The following is a 23,413-nucleotide window of genomic DNA, read 5'->3' as shown; positions in this document are numbered from 1 at the left end:
CTGTCTGGCTATTTTGTAGTTTCTGTTTCTGTCCTGTATCTATGTTCTTGCGCTATCCATTGTTCATAGTGCACTCTACTTGATCTGACCTATTTTTTGCAGACTCTTTGTCTTGTGTTCCTGTTTGTATGCATATTTCCATCTTGCCTTCTTAAAGTTCAAATCTTTCTATTCTATTTCTATTGTGAATCTCTAGTCTTTCTTCAGCCTTTCAGCTCTGTGTATTCCAGTCTTGTTCTTGGCCCTGATTCTAGTCCTGATTTTCCTAAGCCCAGTTTCTTTTTTATTGTTCCTTGTATGTACCTTTTGGTATTTTCTTGTATGCCATATTACATATTACAATCTTGATGATCATTGTTGTCAAGGATGTTAGTATGTTTCTAAAGCTGTGTGTCTCTGATACAGAGATCCACATAGCGCTCTTTTTCCATAAGAGCAGCTAGATGTCTTCCAGTACTCTGTGGGATTACTCTGCTCTTTGCCTTTTTAAGATCTTTCTCACCTCCCTGAGAGATCAGTTCAGAGAAACAGAAAATCTGTCATTTTGTATTGTTTGTCTATTGTTTTCCTGCTTTACATTCTTGTTGCTTACTTCTGTTATCTTCATATTTTTTCCTGCAGACATACATAGCCCTATTCACTGCCTGTTTGATCAGCTTTGTTCTTTTGCTTCATTCATGCTTCCCCTTCTGGCCTTTAGGTACTATCTTGTTTATTTTACACCCCTTCGCAGAAATCCCTTTTACTTTCATGAAGCATGCTCAACTCTGACATAACATATTGTGCTGATAGGTGGACTGATTTGATATTAATACATGTGTGATATAGATAGGTTTCCAATGTGATATTTATATATAATGCCGATTCCCTGTGTGGAAGCACTGCTTGTTTTTTTCTTGTTTAACACTCTATAAGTAAACTAATAAAAATAAATAAATAAAAATAATATTCCATTAAGTTCAACAGACTTCATGTGGCAGGAACACTAAGGGCCTGATTCCGACTTTGGCGGGCGGCGGAGGCCGCCCGCCCAAGTCCCGCCGACAAATGACCGCACCGCGGTCAAAAGACCGCGGCGGCCATTCTTACATTTACGCTGGGCCGGCGGGTGCTCTCCAAAAGAGCGCCCGCCGGCCCAGCGGAAATGCCCCTGCAACGAGGATGCCGGCTCCGAATGGAGCCGGCGGAGTTGCAGGGGTGCGACGGGTGCAGTGGCACCAGTCGCGTATTTCAGTGTCTGCATTGCAGACACTGAAATACTTTGTGTGGCCCTCTTACGGGGGCCCCTGCAGTGCCCATGCCATTGGCATGGGCACTGCAGGGGCCCCCAGGGGCCCCGTGGCACCCCCTACCGCCATCCTGTTCCTGGCGGGAGACCCGCCAGGAACAGGATGGCGGTAGGGGGTGTCAGAATCCCCATGGCGGTGGAGCGCGCTCCGCCGCCATGGAGGATTCTGTAGGGCAGTGTTAAACCGGCGGGAGACCGCCGGTTTACCCTTTCTGGCTGCGGCTGAACCGCCGCGGTCAGAATGCCCTTGGGAGCACCGCCAGCCTGTTGGCGGTGCTCCCATGGTCGCCAGAATGACCCCCTAAGAGTCAGCTATAAAGCTGTTGTTCACAATGTTTTTTCACCATGTACTATACATGTACTACTTGATTAAAAAAAAGTCTAATGAAGCTGAGGAATATGCAGTTAGATGTGATTTTAAAAAAAAGAAAAAAAGTCAAAACCATCCCAAGGTAAGAAACCATATAACTGAATATTTACATTTAATACTGATCCAACCCTATAGTGGGAAACGTAAGAAGGATGCCTCCACACCTTTTCACGCCAAACAGTGAATGATAGGGAGGTGATTAGCTTGCTCTCAATACAGGATGTGTAAGATAATAAGATGCTTCTTAGCAACAGTGAAACTGATAAAGACTCAAGCCCTATTTGTTGATTTAATGCATTCACTGGATATTTAAAAGTGACCTTACTACTGGTAGTGGTCTAAAGAGTAAATCAAGATTTACCCCTTAATTGCCAAGTAGCAATGATTTAGACTAATTTTACCAAATGGGACGTGGGCAAATGGATTGACGCTATTAGAGACGGGGTTACGAGCTATGGTAGGGCTAACTTATATATCGCAAAAAAAAAAAATAATAATAATTGAACGACCTGAAAAATGATAACAGTATCATCTAAGGGAAGCTGATAAAATGGAGTAATACTGTTATAATGAATAAGGTGGATTGGGGGGCATGGCTTCAGGAGCCAAGATGACGGGTGAGTTCTAGCAGGGCTCCGTCGCAAAGCCTCGATTATACGCCTTTTATCCACTGTCCGGCATAATAACAGGCACAGTGGAATGCAACAGTCGTGTCTGGAGGTCTCTGAACGTGCCTGTCGTGCAAGCTGAAATTTGGGCCCGAAGCCAAGGAGACGCTCACGCTACCGGCGCACACGTAGACAGAGGTCGCGAACACAACTGTATGGCAGCGGAGGTCGCAGCGAGCAGCGACTTGTGTAAGGTCACTGTCAGAGACAGCCCAGATATGATCTTGGGGGAGAGACTGGAACCCCCAGGAGATGAGGAACCGCACGCTGGACTGTGGGGTGGGAGGCGGCGGTGAGTGAGCCTGTGGCGGGGGATTGGGGCGCAGAGAGGGGGCGCGCTCCGAGGCCTGCACGGGGCCACAAGCTGAACTGCACATTGAGTTCCCCCGGGCTTTGATAGTTGGGAGTGCGCAGAACTTTTGCTTCTACTCCGCACCGGACCCGTCGCTTTGACAGGAGGCAACGCATGTGCCCCACATCAGATGGGGTTGGGGCCTGGACTTGATTGACGGTACCCCTCTTCCTCACTTAGCTGGAGACCCTGCTGCAAAACCCTGAAGTGGAAAGAGGGTCCCAGGTCACCCAACGACATCCCCATTCCTGCCATATAAGACAGAAATATTGCCATAGAGGCCATAAAGTCGATGTTGCTCACCGCTGCAAAGGTGGCCTTCCTGGAAGAGACATGACCCAGGATAAGCTTGGCGCTAGAAGACTGGAAGTGAATCCACAGGAGGTGGGTCATGGAGAAGCCTACTGCGTCGACCCATGGCCACTGCCTGTGGTGAGGGGGCTGCTTGTGCCGCTGCGCCTTCCTGGAAGTCACACTGCTCAAGCAAGCGGGCCACCATGTCCTTAGACCCCCGTCGTGGGGGCTGAACCTGCGCACACGTGTACTCTCAATTGAAGAACTCTGCAGGTTCCTGTCACCACCCGGCTGGATGTACTGACGGACCGGCCTGCAGTGCGCATAACACTGAGTCCCAGTGCGCTGACGGCTGGTTATTGTTGCGCTGAAATTTAGAGTACCTAGTGTTATTAGCCTTAGGCACCTGACTTTCACAGCTGGCGAAATAGGACGTTTACTTTCTGGAGCTGGTGGCAGCTCCCAGGTGCTGAGACCTGATGCCTCGGCACCTGCTAGTCATAAGCTAGATGCTGTGTTGGCAGCAGTGGAACCCCTTGGCACATCCCTGGACCAGACAATAACATCGCTGGAGAACAAGATTGACAAAGTGACCAATGACCTCACTCTGCTCCACACGGATCATCACAAACTAGTGGACAAGACCCACTCGCTTGAATGCAACTTGGTCGACCTTGCCCCCCAAATATGCCAGCTATAAACCTCAATGCATACATTACTTGATAGGGTAACAGCATTGGAGTGTAGAGCAGAAGATGCAGAAGGGCGCCCTGGGAGAAACAACATTTGCGTTGTCGGCTTCCCCGAGGGAGTGAAGGGCACAGACACTCTCTCCTATATAGAGAAGTAGATCCGTGAGTTGGTCCCTGCTGAGTCACTTATGCAATTTTTATCTGTTGAGCGTGCCCACCCTGTCCCTGCAAGGCCTCTGCCACCAGGGTCAAGAATGCGACCCCTCCGGTTTTGCTTGCCACATTATGTGGACAGACACACCAAACTACATGCAGTGAGATCGCCTCTGGCCCTCCAAGTGAATAATACGAACGTAATGATGTTTGCTGACTACATCATCACTGTGCAAAGACAGAGAAGCTCCTTCTTATCTGTGAAGCGTAAGCTGCGAGTCTTTAACCTGAAATATTCTCTCCTTTTCCCCGCTAGACTTCGTGTCGTGGCCCAGGGGAAGACACTGAGGTTGCTTGGGAATGGCTGGAGTCGATGGGACTAGCCGGTCAGCAGAAGGTACCACTGGATCGGAAGGGGACATGGGACTCAAGGCGTAGGAATCAAAGGCATCACGGGTCTCCCCCCCAAGACTGTGCCATGCTCCTGACCTAGAGCAGGTCATACTGACTGCATCACCTATCAGAGAAACAACTTCTGTTTCAGACACTGAAAGGGACCTCAAAGGCTCTAGTAGCGGAGAAGATTCTTTTGGTGGAGAACTTGCAGAAGCTGAATCTATGGTCCTCCTGTTGTGACACCGCAGACAGCAGATGACAATCTGAACCCGCAGTTGTATTGCATATTTATTGTCAGGGCAGCTAAGCTACCAATTATTGTTGTCATAAACTGCTGAACATGTCATGTAGCCATTTCAGTTATAGCTCCATACATGTTATTTTAGCACACTAGGCCTGCCGCTGTGTACTTTAAGCTGGGTATATTTTATTCAGCTTCATTTATTATTTTAGCAATAGATATCTAGCTGTTCTTTGTGTAGGCCAGCACTGTGTTCTTAAACAAGGCATTTCTTTCACTCTGTGCTTTTCTTAAGGCTGCAGTAAGATAGGTTGCCAATAAACGTGGTAACGCTTTGTCTCTGGTATTCATAGAAACATACACATCCTTACTTAGGGATACTTTCTCAGAACATTAGCTGTTTTATCATAAAAACACTTCATTGTCCCATACACATTAGAGGGAGATTCCAGCCAGATGACCACAACTTTATGCTGATTGCCGAACGCCTCGCTACAGCTGCTTATGCAGACTTCAGGCCTATTTCTCAGGTATGAGGGATGATGTCTTCCCAGGTGAACCTGAAGGGCAGAACTAGAGCTTAACATGCCTTGCTCTTATAATGATTCTAGTGACAACATGATAGCGTTGTTATTATGCTTCACTCTCCTTGTCACAATTTTAATCCTGTCATGCTTCATCCTCCTGGTTATTGTAGTATATGCTTTATTATCTAACATGCAGTTGCTTCATTTAAAACTTATTGGAACATCTAATGCCTCTGACTGTCCTTGTATATGTGAGACTAATGTAACTGAAAGAAACAGATGAGATCTGAGTGACCGTGATTTCCCTGAGGAGTCAATTGTGTCATGCGCTTGACTGCCCCATCATCCCTGCTCTTGGTGGAGATGAGGCACTGATAGTTAGCCGGAGCAAAACCCCGATTAGGCCGACAGGTGTCACATGTAGTGGGTTAGCCCCCCACACCACAGGCAATTCTGCTGCTTAAATTCAGTAGTTTCATTAGAATAATGAGAGCCTAAGCGACATGGCGCTGCCAACGTTTGGTCAGGCTCTAATTTTCGGGTCCTCCTTAATATCTTTGTCTCACTACATACAAAGACAGCTCAGTACTATATACGGAGACGTCCGTGATTATGAGTGTTTCCTCCTCAGCTAAGTAGGGAGTACCTAACTAATGCTGTAGGTTGTTCAAGCTTGAATTCTAAAAGGATAATCCCCATTTGGTGTGCTTATCTCTGAACAAACTTACCATTCATTATGGCGAATCCACAACAGGTAGAAATTGCAGTAAATATGCGACCACCCCTGACTGCACGTTTACTGGCACATGACCTAATGGCCCAGGAGGGTCCAGTCACATTTGTTGTTGAGGCTCACCCAGCCTATAGAACAGAACATTTTTATTCTTGGGTCACATTTCCAGTAGCTGATGGGAACACCAATACGTTTCATCACTATACACCTGCAAACGTAGCTACACAATACAGAGCATATGCAGATCTAGAGATACCCCTATCTTATCAAGAACATAATAATTGGCTTGATGGCGTCCTACCCCACACAATTTTACACGTTAGATTAGGTCCTCTAAGTAATGATGGTCCTACCTGGCCTTTACTGACTACTTATACACCTCACCCTGCTGCAGCAAATTTAACAGATGCTGAAGTCCGCAGCTTATATGTTGATCTGAGATCAATAAACAGACGATTAGTACTGTTTGTAATGCAAACATTGAATACAAACCCAGCACGTGCTGCACCAGCCCAACCACATGCAGTAATGCCAGGTATTGATCCTGCGACTGTACATTCGATCAAGGGTAAGGTACCCGCCAAACGAGAAGAAATGTTGTTTTGGTTAGCTCAAAGAATAATCATGCTGGAAGCAGTATTTCCCCATACAGGACATCAGGATAAACACAGAATATTACCTATGTGCTTGGCACTTGAGATTGTTCCCACTATAGACAACTGTAATACCTGGGGCAAGGTATTTACCACGCACTATACTACTGCACACTGTAGGCCAACACTTGCCAACTTATCCTGAAGTGTTCTAACAAATTCAAGATGAATACGGGGCTGCCCCGGACCTGGACTTGGGGATGCAACTAATAGGTAACTTTGCCACGGTATCCTCAATTATATTAAGTAACCTTAAAGGTGAAGCAGTCGCACTAGCGATGCGCAAGCGGCTCTGGGATGTTCCTCCACAGGATCAAGAACGTGAGTTACCAAAGATTATTGCGGAGACCTACTCTAGCATTGGTCGAGATAGTCTGGGGGCCAGACCTACAAAACCACAATTTCAAGCTAAATCTAATAAAGATTCTACCAAGCAACCTCTTGAGGGTACTAAGAAACGCTGGGATAAAAAGCAACAAACACCTAAAAAAGAAAGGGGAGAATCTCCTCACATGGAGACCCCACAAAAAAGATATAATCTCAGAAATAGAGATAATATAAAAACGCCTAAGAGATATCAATATACTGATACACGCCAATCTCATTCCTTTCAGGACTCACCAGAAAAACACAGTGAGAGAGAGGTGAGAAGTCAGAGCGAATAACTGAGTATGTGAAACTGAGACAGGAATCACAACGCTCAACAGATGTTTCTGTTAAAAAAGAAGAGAAACTTACCTAACAAAAAACACAATTCAAAAAAAAAAAGGTGGCGGGGGTTGCAGTTCGACATGCCACTCAAGAAGAGGGGTCTATTGAAGAACAAGAAGTGGGCATTAGCGCTATTAGACTGCGCGGCGGAGGTCACAGTAGTTTGCCAGAAACTTCTAGAGCATCTGGAGGTGAAAGCAACTGATGACTTCCTATAAGTGGAAACTGCGGACATGAGTGTCTCCACGCCTGATAGGGTGTACAAAGTAACGTTACAGTTACCGCGTCGTAAACATATATGATATTCTATTGACCGAAAGGGATTGGCCAACTGAATTTGTCCGTACCTGCCTATATGGGGAAAATAATATTAAACCTTCTTTCTCGCCTCTTGTTCCTGAGGAGCTTGCAGAAGCCTATGCCATCGATTGGGCATTGGTGCAGGCACCCACGTTATATCGCAACCACGTAGAATTGGATAAAGATTCCCCCTGTCATGTAATCCCTATTAAACAAATCAACCCCAGCTTCAACCCCAATATCCAATAAAACATGATGCAAAAGCATCCTCACACAACTGGAGTACCAGGGCATAATCAAACCCTGTGTCTCACCAAGGTATAATCCCTTATTCCCAGTAGCTAAACCAGCCCATTCGTACAGAATAGTCTTAGATTACAGACATTTAAACAGTCATACACGCACATACGCTATACAAAACTCACATAACACAGCACTCATGAACAACAGTGTGCAAAAAATACAAAACAGTGGACATTTCTAATGGTTTCTTCTGCCAAAATATAGTGCCTGAGAGTAGAGACTTAATAAGCTTCAGCGCACTAGGCTCCCAGAAAAAAAGTCTGTTGTTTACCCCAGGGGTACAAAAATAGTCCAGGACTGTTCGCGGCTCGTGTGACTTCAATATTGACGACATTCACCCTGAAGCATTGTCCTATGTAGATGATATTTATCTCACAGATGATGAATTGCTGCAACATTTAAGATGGTTAGCCAGCATTGTTGTGGGATTTGCCGAGTTGGGTTACAAATTAAATTTAAAAAAAAATAGCCTTCCTTAGCGTCCTGTTTCTGGGATATGAGCTATCAGGTAAAGGAAAGAGCTTAGCGCCACAATTCTTGGAAAAATGCGCACAGTTACAACCTCAAAATACAATTAAAAAACTCAAGTCCCTATTGGGTTTTCTACATTTTGGCAGAACTTACATTCCAGATTACGCAACACACAGAAAACCTTTATATGACTTAATACGTCCTGCCTTTTCAAGTAAAGTTTGGACAGTCGAACACACGCATTCTCAGAGGTGTGCAAACAGACATGCTTGCAGCACAACACCTACACACAAGGGACAACAAAAAACATGTGGTCATCAGAGTAATTGCTGGTGCCATTGGTTTCACCTATGTAACTTTCAATAAGGGTGAGACAGTTCCGACTGCATACAAATCACATTTGTATTCAGCAGCAGAACAACGCATTGCTCCCACTGAGAAAATTCTTACTGCTGTTAGGATGGCCGTCATTAAAGACCCCTAGCCAAAGGCAAACGCATTATTGTTTTCTCTCCAATCCCTGCACTTGAGGCTGTTACTAAAGCCAGCGTTCCAAACGCGAAAGCATTACATCCGCGTTGGATCCAATGGCCAACTTTTGATAGCCACTGATGTCGACTACATTTTTTACACAAAATTACAAACTCAGGAATTTTTGCAATTGAACTAGAATACCCAGTTCTAGCAAATACATTGCCTATTGGTCAATATCAAAGAGTCATATATACCGAAGGCTCAGCACAGCCTGCAATCGTCACGAAACATCAATAATCCACTGCTTGCTCAGTCGTAAGTGGCTACATGGAGGATAATACATTTTGTCCCCAACATGCATACACGCAAACCCTAGGGAATTGCACGGCACAGCTAGCAGACCTAAAGGCTCTGGTGATGGCACTGGAACACACACATCCTGCACAGTTAACACTGATTTGTTTGTGATTCGTACTACTGTGTCCAGTCCTTCAATGAATACCTGCATTACTGGTGCCAGAATGGGTTCAGAGATTCCAAAGGCAATACCATTAAACACAGACTTCTGTGGGGGAAAGTAGAGGGTCTGAAGGAAATGCTACAAAAAGTCCATGTTGTACATACACATGGACACCAGTGCGTTGGAATACATGTTGCTGGAAATACACTGGCTGATGAAGCTGCCAAGTCAGCAGTAGCTATGGCTGCTGTTGCTGCAGTAACCCTTCTGGAACGAAACCAGATGATGACATATGGGCAGCCATGAAAGCCACGGCTGAAGGCATGCCCTATCCAAAAGCATTTACTGCTAGATATTCCTACCAAATGGGAGGCTGCCTAAACGCCAAAGTAAAGAAACAAGGCATGGGTGTTCGAGTAATTCCCAACAAAGACATAAGATCAGAGTTGATTAAAGCTGCACATGAGGGGGTTGCATCTGCCCATGTCGGTGTGGTGGCTACAATATCATTGTTGCAAGCACGTTATTGGTGGCCAGGTCCATATAAACAAGCCAAGCACTATGGTGGCCATTACAACCCTGGCGGTCGGTGTTAAAGCGGCGGTAAGACCGCCAACAGGCCGGCCGTAAAAAAATGGAATCACGACCGTGGCGGACACAGCCAACAAAGACAGCCACTTTAACACTCCGACCGCCAAGGCGGTACAAACAAACACCGCGGCGGTCACCACCAACAGACAGGCGGAGGACAATGTACCGCCCACAGTATCACAACTTACCAATCCGCCACATTTTCCGGGGCGGATTCAAAGCGAACAAAAACACGGCAGAAACAGGACTTCGAAGGGAAAACGCTCATTTGTACACACCCCACGAGGAACCAGGACGCCATGGAACCAGAGCTCCAGATCCTGCCAGCCCTTATCTTCTTGCTCCTCTACCAGGAGCACGAACGGCGAAGACCACAATGAGTACTGCACCTACGACACAGGGGAGGGGGGAGGGAAAAAACAGGGACACACACATGCAACACGCAACACTCCCACCCTCACCCACTATAACACACACACTAATACAGCATGATACATTACAGTTACACCCCCCAAAAGAATGCAAAGACAAAAGCAAATGAGTGTAACCATTGTAATATATTAAAATCCAGTACGCAAAAATATATATACACTATAAACAAATATATACACCAAGAATAGTAGTCCAGGTAGTGCTCCATTGAAGTCCGTGGAACACTGGCCCTACACGGCATGTGTGAGGCCCACACTCAATCCCCGAACATGACGGAGAGAACAATGCAGGAGCATCAGATAGAAATAAAACAGGCCCCTCAGGGGGAAGGGAAAGGGGGGGCACCTCAGCCGGTTGAGTGCACGACGCCAAATCCACGAGGGGGCTACATGCCCACTGTTCAATCCTGGGGAGTGCAAAGCCACAGTCTCTCAAGTCTCTACAGTGGGTGGGTTGCCCGCTGTACCATCCTGGGGAGTGCAAAACCACAGTCTCTCAAGTCTCTACAGTGGGTGGGTTGCCCACCGTTCCATCCTGGGGAGTGCAAAGCCACAGTCTCTCAAGTCTCTACAGTGGGTGGTTTGCCCACTGCTTTATCCTGGGGAGTGCAAAGCCACAGTCTCTCAAGTCTCTACAGCGGGTGGGTTGCCCACTGTTCCATCCTGGGGAGTGCAAAGCCACAGTCTCTCAAGTCTCTCCAGTGGGTGGTTTGCCCACTGCATTATCCTGGGGAGTGCAAAGCCACAGTCTCACAAGTCTCTCCAGTGGGTGGGTTGCCCACTGCTTTATATTGGGGAGTGCAAAGCCACAGTCTCGGGCTTTGTGCCCAGAGTGCTTCATCCTGCCAAGGACAGAGATAGTGGATGTATCTCTCCACTGGTTCTGGAGGGGGCCTTGTGCCCAGAGTGCTTCATCCTGCCAAGGACTGAGGTAGTGGATGTATCTCTCCACTGGTTCTAGAGGGGACCTTGTGCCCAGAGTGCTTCGTCCTGCCAAGGACAGAGGTAGTGGATGTATCTCTCCACTGGCTCTGGAGGGGGCTTTGTGCCCAGAGTGCTTCATCCTGCCAAGGACAGAGGTAGTGGATGTATCTCTTTACTGGTTCTGGAGGGGGCCTTGTGCCCAGAGTGCTTCATCCTGCTCGTGACGGACTCAGTAGCGACAGTGCCCTTGGCGCTCATGGGCCACCGGTGCTTGTTGCGGCGGTGTCCTTGGCAGCGGTGCTTGTGGTGGCGGTGCCCTGTTCAGCGGTGCTTGTGGTGGCAGTGTCCTGTTCAGCGGTGCTTGTGGCCGCAGTGTCCTGTTCAGAGGTGCTTGTGGCGGCGGGGTCCTTGCAAGTGACTCAGCTGCTGGCGGTCCTGTCTGGCCCAGCGGGGCTGGTGGTCCTTTATGGCCCAGCGGGACTGGTGCTGGCGGTCCTTTATGGCCCAGCAGGGCTGGTGCTGCTGGTCCTTTATGGCCCAGCGGGCCTGGTGCTGCTGGTCCTTTATGGCCCAGCGGGCCTGGTGCTGCTGGTCCTTTATGGCCCAGCGGGCCTGGTGCTGCTGGTCCTTTATGGCCCAGCGGGCCTGGTGCTGGCGGTCCTTTATGGCCCAGCGGGGCTGGTGCTGGCGGTCCTGTCCTGGGCAGCTGGGCTGGTGCTGGCGGTCCTGTCCTTGGCAGCTGGGCTGGTGCTGGCGGTGGCCTCCTGGGCAGCTGGGCTGGTGCTGGCCTCCTGGGCAACAGGGATGATGGTGGTGGCCTCCTGGGCAGCGGGGATGATGGCGGTGGCCTCCTGGGCAGCGGAGATGATGGCGGTCTTCTCCGCCGTGCTGCTCTTCCCAGACTTGCTAAGTTTCTTGTGGCCCTTCCCCACCTTGGAAAGTGTCGCAGCTGACTCCACACTCCCACCTGTACCCCTGGGAGCGGCTTTGGTGGCTGGAGTCTTCCCCCTCTCCTGCCGGGCACTGGCCAACTTTTGATGCTTCACAGGTGGGGGACTGTCCATGCTGTGGCTCCGGCCACACTGGTTGCCCTGCTGCCCGGTGCACTCCAGATTCCGGTGACTACAGGCACCACTGGTCCCAGAGATGTTGTGGCTGAGGTGCTAGGTTGGGACCTGGAGAGTCAGACCCTAGGAGACTGACGGGGTGGGGAAAGTGAGGGAAAGAGGTCAAGGTTGGACAGGAAAAGTTTCTTGGGAACACTGGGACGGGTAGCTGGGGGGGTTTGGGAGTGGAGGAAGAGGTTGTGGTTGTAGGAGGTGTTCGTTTGGTGACTTTGGGTGAAGGTGCATGCGCTGGAGGCTGTTGTGAGGTGGATGGCTGTTGGGTGGGTGTGTGCCTGCGTCTGTGTACCTTGGGAGGTGGCGTCACAGACACACTGGGAGAGGACACAGGGGATGTGTGAATGGTAGTGGGGGTGGTGAGTGCACATGAGCGGGGTGTGGTGGTGAGTGTGCTGGTGATGGAAGTAGTGGCTGTAGATGTAGTACATGCAGGTGTGAGTGGAGACGAGACTGGGAGGGAGGAGGGAGACGAGGAGGAAGGGGACACAGTGGAGGCAGTGGATATTGGTGTGTCTACATGTGTGTGATGCTTGCATGAGTGCCTGTGGGATGTGTAGTGCTTATGTTTACCAGAGCTTCCCTTGTGTGCTGACGTGTTTGCATGCTGGTCTGAAGGTGTGCTTGGGATAGGTTGAGGTAGAGGGGATTGGGTCTTGGTGGAGGAAGTTGGAGGGGGGAGGCTAGAGACATGGACAATAGTTGCCATCAGTGCTGAGGCCAGAGTCTGAAAAGCTCGCTGAAGGGCCGCCTGACCAGAATGAATGCCCTCCAGGAATGCATTTGTTTGTTGCAACTGCCTTTCTACACCCTGGATCACATTCAAAATGGTAGACTGCCCAACAGTAAGGGACCTGAGGAGGTCAATGGCCTCCTCACTGAGGGCAGCAGGGGTGACTGGGGCAGTGCCTGAGGTGCCTGGGGCGAAGGTGATGCCCACCCTCCTGGGTGAGCGGGCACGGGGCAAAGGCTGAGGGGCTGCTGGGAGGGCGGTGCTGGTAGGGGGGGTGGCGGCTGTACCTGTAGATGCGGGGGCACAGATGTGGCCGCCACCACAAGGGAGCTCCCATCAGAGGACGAGTTTGTATCACTGGTCTCAGCTCCTGTCCCCGCCGTGGAGCTCCCCTCACCCTCCGTCCCACTGGTGAACTCCGAGTCCGTAGTCTCACCCTCCAGGGCCATGTGGGATGTAGCTCCCTCCTGCTCCAGTGCCACTGCTCCTCTACCTGATGATGCTAATGCACACAAGAACAGGGAGACCACAAAAAGGAGGGAACGACAGAAGAAAGACATTTTGAGTGCATGCATTACCGCTACCGTTAGTGGACACGACAGACACAGAAGCCCCCTGAACTACGCCGCGCACGTGGGCTCCACTGATCAATCCCTGGGACATGGCCTACAAGCCTATGGCCGACATCTGCACACATGGATGTCATAGGAGCTTGACTAGGTGTACTTGGCACTGTGCACAGGTGGGGTGGGGGGCCACAAGGTCTGCCAGAACAAGGGGACCTAACTAGCACACTCGCCCTGGCCTAGGGAAAACCACAGCCCACCTCCCCCACCCAGACACCTCTACTGTGCGCAAAATCAGCAGAATGTGACTGTACTCACCCCCTTGTGGCTGCTGTGATGTCATCAAGTGCCCATCCAACTCCAGGTACGCCACCGCCAGGATCCTGAACATCAGGGGGGTCATGGTGCAACGGGCACCCCTCCCACGTTGGGAGGCCATCCCCAGCTGGGCCTCCGCCGTCTTCTTGCTCCAGCGGCGAATGTCCTCCCATCTCTTACGGCAGTGGGTGCTCTGTCTGTGATAGACCCCAAGGGTCCGGATGTCCTTGACGATGGCACGCCAAATATCCTTTTTCTGGTGGGCGCTGACCTACATGAATTGTACAGGGGGAAAAGAAAAGTAATTACCAACCGCACCGTCAAGGTCATTGGCCCCCATCCCTACCATTGCCATGTGGCACATGCACTCACCGTCGTTTCATGCACGCCTCAATCTCCCCCCCCATCTTTCATCCACCACACTCCACACAGGCATAGCCCATACTTCATGCTCCCAGTGTACTTACCTGTTTGTCTGGAGGACCGTAGAGTAGCGTGTACTGGGGAAGGACCCCATTCACGAGTTTCTCCAACTCCTCCGATGTGAAGGCAGGGGCCCTTCCCCAGACGCACAAGCCATTGTCTCTTCCAGACCGAGGTCACAGCAGCACTTGCAGTGTAGGTCCTCTCCTGTCGAAGATCAGGTATCGAGTGATTGAACAGATAGAAAATGGTGGTCACGTCCGCGGCGGTGCGTACCGACACCGCCGGCGTACATCGTCATTGGCTCCTGGGACCCATAGGGTCCAATGTTAACCAATGCAGAGTTGCGCCGCGGTCTTTGTCCGTCTACGCGACGGTGTACAATGCCAGCGCAGTTACCTCACATCCCATGGTCCCACTTTACAGGTCAGGCAGCCGCCATTTCAGGGGCCCACATGGCTTAATTTTTAACTGCGTCACACATACCTAGGCCTTGCCTCAACACTCATACAGGCCAAATTTTGGATTATGATTTGTGTTCTGTGTAAGCTGTGGTACGTACCTCTGAGTTGGTTGACTCTGTGTTCGCTGTTGTCCTTCATAGGCACCGTCCGCTGGGACATGTGAGGAGATGGCGGCATCCTCCGGTGTGCAGACCGCTGGTGGACCTGTCGACAATGGAGGAAAGACATGTGATCATCACCTACAGGATTGATCGTGCCACAATCCTGGAACTGTGTGCCCAGCTGGAGCCAGACCTGATGTCAGCTATCCGCAATCCCACAGGAATCCCCCCTCTAGTGCAGGTGCTGACAGTACTTCATTTCCTTGCAAGTGGATCATTTCAAACAACAGTGGCCTTAGCATCAGGGATGTCCCAGACTATGTTTTCCAATATGTTGTCTAGAGTGTTGTCTGCCCTGCTGAAACACATGCGGAGCTACATCGTTTTCCCTCAGGTGGAGGATTTGCCTACAGTGAAAGGTGACTTCTATGCCCTGGGACATATCCCCAACATCTTAGGTGCCACTGATGGGACACAAGTGGCTTTGGTACCCCCCCGTAGGACTAAACAGGTGAACAGAAACCGGAAGAGTTATCATTCCATGAACGTGCAGATGATGTGTTTGGCAGACCAGTACATCTCCCATGTTAATGCAAAATTCCCTGGCTCAGTGCATGACGCTTACATCCTGCGGAATAGCAGCATCCCTCCAGTGGCACCATATGTAGCTATTAGGTGAGCACCTGGAAGCAAGTAAGTGGGAATGGTTGTCTGGGACTGGGGATATCCGTACAGGTTAGTGTGTGTCTAACAGTTGCCCTCGCCATTTGCAGGTGACTCTGGTTACCCCAACCTGTCATGGCTACTGACCCCAGTGAGGAATCCCAGGACAAGGGCAGAGGAACGCTACAATGAGGCCCATGGGCGAACTAGGAGGATTATAGAGCGGACCTTCGGCTTCCTAAAGGCCAGGTTCCAGTGCCTCCTTGTGACAGGTGGATCCCTATTCTACTCATCAAAGAAGGCGTGCCAGATCATCGTGGCCTGCTGTATGCTTCACAACTTAGCTTTGCGACAACAGGTGCTTTTTCTGCAAGAGGATGGTCCAGATGGCGGTGTTGTGGCAGCTGTGGAGCCAGTGGACAGTGAAGACGAGGAAGCAGAAGAAGAGGATATCGACAATAGGAACTTGGTTATCCTGCAATACTTCCAGTGACACACAGGTAAGAATACAAACATGCCTACTACATGTACTTTGACACTACTACCTCTCTACTGTCTGTCCTTTTCACCCAGTGTATGGTCACTGAGTTGTCACTTTCCCTTACGATTTCACAGATGTGGGTCCCACTGTGTAACATCTGCTTTGTTTCCTCATGGACTAGAGCTGTGTGACATAGGTATGTTGACATTACAATTGTAAGAGCATTTTGTCACTGTAATAGCTAATACACTATTTGGAAATCACAGACAGACTCCAGATTGTTTTGTGCTTTAAAGGTGTTTATTTCTGTGCTCAATATTGGAGGGGGTTGTGAAATGGTGAGGGGTGATGGTGCAGGAATGTCTATGGCAGAGTCCAGTCTATTAGTCTCACAGGTGCATTGCCCAAATGGGCATAGGAAGTGGAGCTGGGGCAGTTTGAGGGTGGACAGTGTGACAAGGTGGGACAAAAGGATGACATTCAGGGCGGTCTAATTTCTTGGTCGGGGTCTGGCAGCGTTTTCTGTCTTTGTCCTGGATCTCAGGGACCGCTTGTGGGGTGGTTCTCCCTCTGCAGGGGGAGGGGTACTGGTGTGGTGGTCCTGTGGCAGTGCCTCCTGTCTACTAGCACCAGCGGAGGTGGTGGGCAGTTCATTGTCCAGGCTAGTGTCAGGGGCCCCATGTTGTGCCACAGTGTCCCTCCTGGTGTTGAGGACTTCCTACAGCACCCATACGATGGTGCCCAGGGTGGAATTGATGGATTTGAGTTCCTCCCTGAAGCCCAAATACTGTTCCTCCTGCAGGCGCTGGATCTCCTGAAACTTGGCCAGTACCGTTGCCATCGTCTCCTGGGAATGGTGGTAGGCTCCCATGATGTTGGAGAGGGCCTTGTGGAGAGTGGGTTCCCTTGGCCTGTCCTCTCCCTGTCGCGGAGAAGCCCTCCCAGTTCCCCTGTGTTCCTGGGCCTCTGTCCCCTGGACCGTGTGCCCACTTCCACTTCCCCCAGGTCCCTGTTGTTGTTGGGGTGATGGGTTAGCCTGGGTTCCCTGTAGTGGTGACACACTGCTGACTGACGTGTCCTTGGGACAGAGGTATGGGCCCGCTGGGTGGGTGCTGTGCTGGTGTTTCCAGAGGGGGGAAGCTCTGTGGTGGCCTGTGACTGTGTCAGGGGAACCGACTGTCCAGAGGTCCCAGATGGGCCGGGTTGGTCATCTAGATCCAGTTGGACAGAGCTGCTGTCATCACTGTGGGCCTCTTCTGTTGGTGGTGTGGACATGTGTGGACCCTCCTGTCCGGTGACGTTGGGTAGGAGACCTGCAGCGGTATAAAAGGATGTTTATTACATCTGTGTGTGCCATGGTGTGCAATGGGTGGGTGACCGTGTACCCCAGTGCTTGCATTCCTGTGTGGGTCCTTGTGTGATGGTGGTTTAGGGGGGTGTATGGGTATGTGAAGTGGTGATGGGTGTCCATGCTTTGTTGTTGCATGCAGGGCTTGGTGTTAGGATGTGTGGTTTGTGATGTTGGGACATTTGTGAGGATTTGGAGTGATGGGGGTGGGGGTGAGAGTGGGGGTATGTGATAGCATGCAAGTAGGGTGGGAGATGTAATAGTTAAGATTTGACTTACCAGAGTCCATTCCTCCATCTACTCCTGCAAGGCCCTCAGGATGCAGAATCGCCAAGACTTGCTCCTCCCATGTTGTTAGTTGTGGGGGAGGAGGTGGGGGTCCGCTGCCAGTCCTCTGTACCGCAAGGTGGTGTCTGGAGACCACGGAACGCACCTTCCCTGTAGGTCGTTCCACCTCTTCCTGATATCATCCCTATTTCTTGGGTGCTGTCCCACTGTGTTGTCTACTATTCTGCGCCATAGCTCCATCTTCCTAGCTATGGAGGTGTGCTGCACCTGTGATCCGAATAGCTGTGGCTCTACCCAGACGATTCCTCCACCATGACCCTGAGCTCCTCCTCAGAGAACCTGGGGTGTCTTTGCCATGCCATCGGGTGGCGTGGGTGATGCGTGGGGTAGTGTGTGTAGTAGTAAGTGGGGTGATATTTAGTGGTGTGTTGTGTGAGGTGTGTGGAAGTTATGTGGGTGATGGTATTGTGTGCCTGTGGATGCTTGGTAGTTGTTTGTAGTGTCTCTCTCTGGCCTTCTCTCGGTAATTTTGTCGTAGGGGTTTGTTGGTGATATGGGTGTGTGTTTTATATTGTAATGGGTGTGTGGGAGTGGTGTATTTTGATTTGTCCAATGTGGCTGTGTTTTGTAAGAGTGTGTGTATTTTGAGCGCGGCGGTGTGTACCGCCAATGGAATACCGCGGTTGAAAGATCGCCGCATGGATTCGTGTGTTGTGATAGTGTGGGCGTATTTCTGTTGGCGTGACGGTGGAGGTTTTGTTTTCGCCAGTTTATCACTGACCTTTGGTGTGGCAGACTTGTGTGGGTGTCTGAATTTTGGCGGATTCCGAGCAGTGGGTCATAATGACCGTGGCGGAATTCCGCTGCTGCGGCGGTGTGTTGGCGGTCTTCTGCACGGCGGTAAACGGCTTTTGCCGCCAATGTTGTAATGAGGGCCTATGTCTTTTGTTGTGACATCTGCCAACAAATTCAGGGTTCCACCGTCAAATGCCCACTGCAGACATCCCTCCTAATTTCCAACAAAAATTTCCAATGTGTGTACTTGGACCATTGTGGTCCCCTAACACCGGATAGTGCATACAAATACATTTTAGTTGCTGTTGACTTATGCTCCAAATTTCTACAGGTGTGGCCACAACGCTCAGCTGACGCTCGGATTTGCAAGTCGCTATCGGTACATATACAGGTGCGGCTTTCCATTCGGACCAGGGCCCTGCTTTCGCCTCAAAGGCATTCAGGGATGCCATGGCTTCGTTAGGGATCCAACTCCATTACTCATCTCCATTTCATCCTGAGTGAAATAGTGTTGTGGAGCAACAAAACCGTGATTTAAAGCAGTCCTCAACAGCCTAAGTCTTAGGTACGGGTCATAGCTGGCTTAATCACCTGTATGGAGTCCAAAGAGCACTTAATAATCTGCCTAGAAGGTCCCGGGGGGGGGGGGGGTCGTACTTCATATGTATGTTCCAGATCTTGATGGTCCTTGTATTGCATTGAGGCAGCACACTTTTGACATAAAAGAACATGTCACTGTCTTGCAGGAAATATAACAGTTCTGTGACGACAACGCTTCTACCAGTGCTGCCTCCACCAGAATTAAGGATGTACCAATAACACCCACCAGCTGGATTCCTAAAGTTGCGGATCTAGTATGTGAAAAGGTTGCTGTGAAAAAGGAGTTTGGTTCTTCTTATCATGCACCGGTCCCAGTCTTGAGAATACGCAGTACCAAAACTGTCATTCTACTGCGTTGGCTGGTGCTAAAGAAAATCGTTTTGTATCTACTGACAATGTCAAGTTACACCATGTGGCCGATCCTGCACAGCAGACCAAGAGGAGCAACCATTAGTTTCCAAATCACTCTCACTACTGGTCAAGAAGTCCCTCTACAAGTTTTGAGCAGCAATGCTGATACCTCTCTGAGCTTGTGGAAGGTGGAAAATGATCTTGCATTAGTTCCACTAACATCTGTTACAACAAACAATACTGAAAGGACTGATCGATTTGACACAACTTCAACACAGATTGATGGCATCATTTACTATGAACCACCGTGGGAGACACCTACCAGTTCCCCTCCCACAAATACGGCTCGAGCTTTTGCAAAAACTGCTTCTGGATACTTTCCCCGACATCAATGACACTTTCTCAGACTCATTTGCCTCTCCTACATTTTAACTGCCAAAAACACGTAAGCTGATAAACTGGTTTAAAAGAAATTACTTTATTTTCCCATGGAACTATCTGTGACTTTCTTTGACTGCATTAGCTTTCCTCCTATGGATTGGCTTTGTCATTAAGTTCTTTTTAATAATACATGGTCATTTTCTTCCTGAAAGATCAACAGTTTATCTGGTGGATGAGGTCCTAAAACCCCATTTTTCTTCTCACAAGGTCCGCAGTGACTTGTCTTTCGTGAACATTTCCGCTATACCAATTCCTGATGGGATTGTTTGGGATAAAGTTACATTTGATATATACGGCCTGACAGAGGTCATTTAAATACCATATGTGTTTAAACTTTCAATGAACGACATAATAATACCCGGAGATGTTTCTGTTGACTGGGATGTGAAAACAGTTGATTCCATGATGACTGAATTGCAAGATTTTACTGTATTTGAAAGTGAAGATATTTATCAGTCTAAAGAGAATTATGATGATATGTTTTGCTATAATTATTATGGACACCATTTTATTCACAGAATGAGTACCCTAAAGACTATGTATAATTGCACGCAATGGGAACATTGTCCAACTCCACCACAGGGGAGTTCTAAAACATATTCTGAAAAGTTAGCATATTTTTCTGGGCACAATGTTAAAAATGCTAAATCATATTGTTTTAAAATGTCATCAATGGAAAATGTACACATATTATTGACAGATCCAAAATTCATTTACTCGGATTCCTTTATTTCCCAGTCGGCTATAGAAGGCTAGGAATATTGGCTGAAGTCGATTGACTTAAAAAGTGTGTGGGGAACACGAAATAGGTAAATAAGGGGGAAAGAAGATTTATTTAGCGCATGCCTGATACCTGTTCAAATGATACTTTTAAATGCAACTGTACAACAACCAAGTTGTTTAGGCTTACCAAAGATTAAGGAATTAAATACGCCCAGTATCCCTGCACCTGCAAAAGTTTACAAATGGCAAAAGTATATAAATGCAACTGAAGATCAGCTCGATGAATGGGTCCAGAATGGCATGTTTAATGCGTCACTGTCACATCTGGCGGGTGGTTATTGTGGCCAATAGATACCAATGGGTGTCATAAACGTTTTATAAACTCCACGGGGGTTTAGAAGTAGAAGGCTGGACCCTCGCTATGTGTCATCCGAACATGCAGGTATAGTAACAACATACAGTGTAGGGAAACTATGCCAGCAATGGTTGAAGATTTCCTCACTAGATGCTATTAGAGAACACCTCAGTCTCCTGTCTAATCACACTGATTTACAGGACTTCCTGTTAGGTCCCAGAAAACAATGCAGGAAGCGATTCTTATACGCAGTATATAATTAAATTTGGAAACTTTCCCAACAAGAAGCTGCTGCCCGGTTAAGGCAAATAGATCAGGAAAACTTACAGAAGGCATTAGCTGTTGTACATAAAGGGATTAATACCCTGTCCGATATCCGGATATACACCCTAAACAACATGGTCTCTTCTCCAATAGACTTAATAAAAAGTGATATGTTTGTCCATGACACCATAGACAAAGTCAACTAAGGTCCATGATGCAGTGGGGTTGTACACTTCAAACATTGAAGGCAGGTTGCATTCCCTGCCAAAACTTTAGTGCAAGGGACATATTTTCCACATTTAACTTAACACAACAACAACAACTAATGGCTAAGAAAGAAGCGACTTATGTCATGTTAAATATTGAAAAGTTAGAAAAGTTGCCTTTTACTGAGGCTGAAATGCCATATGCTGAGTTGTTAATACACAGGGTCATTAATCTGCCTATTTCGACACTTCAATCCATGTCCTGTTTAAAACATATTTCAGTAGGCAGATATGAAAGGCTGGGAGACAGTTACATCCATGAGGTGTGGGAGCTGCCCTTCTCATACAAATGTCTCAGTGGCATGAATGAGGTCTTTCTTAGCAGTAGTGAATGTGAGACTTCTGTCAGCCATTTGATGGTTTGTAAACAGCTGTCCTTGCAGCGATCTTGGCTTGTTATCGGAAGGGATTTCCAATCCTCTTAATAAGACCTGCGTTCTACGTGCTTTCAAATGGCAGCTCTCCTCAATAGTAACAACTGTTGTGGGATGCGGGCCGGAATAGTTAATGCTGTTTCAGTCTCTAAGATTGTTACATGCTGCAGGAACGTTATTTTTTATTCCTACATGACAGAATGAAGGAGCAGAGATTTGGCCCCATATTGCTACTTCTAATGTGAGTTTTGACAAGTTGAGCAGACTCCAGGCTTTATTTTTCCAAAAACATGCGGTGCTCACACCTGGACGCGAGACCTACACACTTAAGGTGGCCAGGTCATCAGCAGAGATACAGTTCCTTTTAAGAACCAATTTTGAGCTCATGGGACGAATATTTAATGAATCCAGTACTGCTGGAATCGCAAATTTCTTTAAGGCTGTTGGTTCTGGTTTCATTCCCACCATCTCCTCTATATTCGGTTTAATACCATCAGCCATCCACTCAATATTTTCAAGTATTTTCTGGGCCTTTCCGATAACTGCTATTGCTACTTTTTCTGCACAATGGCTGTCTTGCCACAACAAGGAGGAATGAAAGCGCTCCCACCAGCGCAGCTGTGTCGTGAACACATGATGCAGTACTTCGGAGCAACACTCCTGGAGCAATTGGAGTGTGGCTGGGTTCTGTCATTCAGACTGGTTTAGCATTGTGTGCAGCCCGTGTTTCGGTGCCTCTGGTGCTCGTTTGAACATGTACTGAAAGTTTGTCTTTCTACGCAGAGCTTCCTTTCACTGGACGCTGATCTGTTGATGTTCTCGCTGAGGGCTCATTACCAGACATGAGTGTTGAGGGTGCATTTGCTACGGGAAGCGGCTTATGAGTTCCCCTTCGTGGAGGATGCAGCTCTGAACTCTTTATTGGGCACAACACCGAACGCTGCTGCCTTGGCTGGCGCTCAGGATTTGGAACACGAATGCTCCTTAGTTCTTCTTGGCGATGAGTTTCTTACTTTACCACCTGCCCAAGTGGAAGAATTTCTGTCTTCAATTATCCTGGATTCAATTGCCAACTTCCAAAATGACACAGACTCTTGAAATTCAGCCTTTATACGCCACAAGTTAACATTTTAAAATTGTCCTTTTATATGTGCTCAAGTGTCTCTTAACTTGTCATTACTGACATTCATATATATATATATATATATATATATATATATATGTATATATATATATATATATATATATATAAATATATGGATAATGTCACTTACCCAGTGTACATCTGTTCGTGGCATGTTCCACTGCAGATTCACATGCTGTGCACTGTTCCTGCCATCTAGTGTTGGGCTCGGAGTGTTACAAGTAGTTTTTCTTCGAAGAAGTCTTTTCGAGTCACGGGACCGAGTGACTCCTCCCTTTCGGCTCCATTGCGCAAGGGCATCGACTCCATCTTAGATCGTTTTCCCGCATAGAGTGAGGTAGGAGTGGTAAAATGAGAATAGTAAAGATGTCCATGCAATGGAATAGATATGTATGTACATAATTTGTGCTAAAGCAATGTTTATTTACATATATACAATTTCTAATTGCAACTTAAACGGCTACAGGCTCTCGGGGAGGTGGGAGGGTGCATGTGAATCTGCAGCGGAACATGCCACGAACAGATGTACACTGGGTAAGTGACATTTTCCGTTCGATGGCTT

At 48.3% G+C, this 23,413-nt stretch overlaps 1 protein-coding gene across 1 annotated transcript in view; it reads right to left on the bottom strand.

The window, feature by feature from the left end:
• The window catches only part of HK1 (hexokinase 1), a 1,372,133-nt gene that overhangs the window by 951,707 nt on the left and 397,013 nt on the right, over positions 1-23,413 (bottom strand). The gene's annotated exons all lie outside the window — the stretch shown is intronic.

The sequence above is a fragment of the Pleurodeles waltl genome, chromosome 6 (assembly GCF_031143425.1).
Source record: "Pleurodeles waltl isolate 20211129_DDA chromosome 6, aPleWal1.hap1.20221129, whole genome shotgun sequence".
Lineage (NCBI taxonomy): Eukaryota > Metazoa > Chordata > Amphibia > Caudata > Salamandridae > Pleurodeles > Pleurodeles waltl.
This window is presented reverse-complemented; position numbering and strand designations above follow the sequence as displayed.